This window comes from Myotis lucifugus, unplaced genomic scaffold (genome assembly GCF_000147115.1).
Source record: "Myotis lucifugus unplaced genomic scaffold, Myoluc2.0 scaffold_267, whole genome shotgun sequence".
Classification (NCBI taxonomy): Eukaryota; Metazoa; Chordata; class Mammalia; order Chiroptera; family Vespertilionidae; genus Myotis; species Myotis lucifugus.
The window spans coordinates 1,693,668-1,695,649 of record NW_005871315.1 but is presented as its reverse complement, the minus strand read 5'-3'; positions in this window follow the sequence as shown (position 1 = coordinate 1,695,649).

Here is a 1,982-nt window from a genome sequence, read left to right as displayed (position 1 = left end):
ATGTCATTTGTCAGCTAATGGCTGTGTTTAGATTTAAAGGATTTTAAGACCTTGATAAAAAAAAATGTGAAGGAAAACATGTAAAAAAAATACCATGCAGCAAGCAGACAAGTCCACAGAAGATGGCATTCTGTGTATTTGTGTCATTAAACTCCAAATCTTACTGCTGGGTCCTACTCTCATGCTGAGTATTACATCCCATAAACTCAAACCAATGTTCTTTCACTGACAATTTGTGATAACAAAAATCTTCCTTAGTCAAATATGTTCTTTTAAAATTGCCTTAAATAGATTTATTTTAAAACGCATACGTTTAAGAACCAAAAGCAGCTAGCATATTCTTTGCCAGGCTGAGTGCTGAGAAGGAAGGAGATCATTCTGATCACCCTGGTTTCTGTTCCCAAGGACCTTATAACCCAATTTAGCCTGGAAAAAAGGCACATTTACAATTACCCTGTGGCATCAAAATTAAAATAAGATGGCTATCCAATAAAACTTAAATGGCTTGCCTTAAAATCCTTTTTATCAACAAATGCTTTGAGACTATGTATGCAATCCATTTTTAATATTGACTCAAATTCAGTGTGGTACAGTAGAAAGAAATACAACTTTTGAATTAGGCAGACATAAGTCTACATCCGTCCCTGCAACTTAATGATATCTGGCTCTTTCTAGTCTTGGTTTCTTCATGTTTTAAATGTAAATAAATATCACTCTTTCAGAGTGGCTGTAAGCATTACACATAAAGTTTACATGTGCTATGTCCAGTGCTGGGAAGACATGTAGCAGTCACAGTGTGGTATTTTCCTGGTGTTGTGTTTAGGTGGTATCAAATGCATGCTGTTAATAGACACAGATGTAGAACTTAAAATAGAAAATAAAAAGAAGAAGAGAAACAGATTTTGTTTCCAAAACCTAACCACATAGTAGCGATTAATTACTCCGGAGTTGAGTGTTTGAGATAACCGAGGTTAAAAAATTGACGATTGTTAGATTGAGGAGAGAAAATAATGCTTTACTCAAGGGAGTCTCAGCAACTTCCTTACAACTTAAAGATTCAAATACAAACCCAGAGAAGTCACAGACTTGTAAAGGTAGAAATTACTTGAGAAACAACATAATGCAAATCTCTTGTTTTACAGCAGATGAAGCCAAGGTCAAGAGCGCTTGGATTAATTTATAGTCAACATAGTGACTGAATTGAAGTCTTGCAAGATTCCTCACTTTGCCCAGATCTAAGACAACAGACCTCCTTCACTTGCCAAAATGCACTCAAACGTAGATGTACAACATAAACCAGAAAAGAAAATAGAGCAAGAGTGCTATAAAAAGCCTAAATAAGACGCTTAAAAATAAACTACAGGTAAAATATAGGTAATTATAAACTCCATATTGCTCTATTTCTCTTTCCTACTCTTTCCAAATGGAATTTACATAATATTCACCCTGATTATTTTATTAAAACCATCTATTTTAAGTTATCTACTCTTTTATTAATGTGATATTTTTCAGACCATTTATTGAGTAACTACAATTGTTTTTGTTTAATATACAATCAAAGAACCATTATTCCCTGCTGACAAAATATCTGAATTGCCAGTGATAACTAGTTTATTTGTGACAGTCTTACAACAATGATTTGTCATTCTTCATGTATACCATATTAGCAATTAAGGTACACATCTTTGTTAATGTGGTACTTTATTCAAAATTTATAAATGTGATACTAAATATCTGTTATGTCATGATCTATGGTAAAGAATAAATTTATATTTATACACAATTAAAATAACATCTAAATTTAAATTTTAAATAATCACCTTTTATCTACCACATTGCTTTACAATTAATACAAAATGAGATATTAAGCCATAAGTATAATATTTAATATATTAAAACTATTGGCTGGAAAATATTTTAAAAGCGTGTGTGTATTGGATATAAAACTTTAAAAAATGTTTACTAGATTAAATTTTTATTTT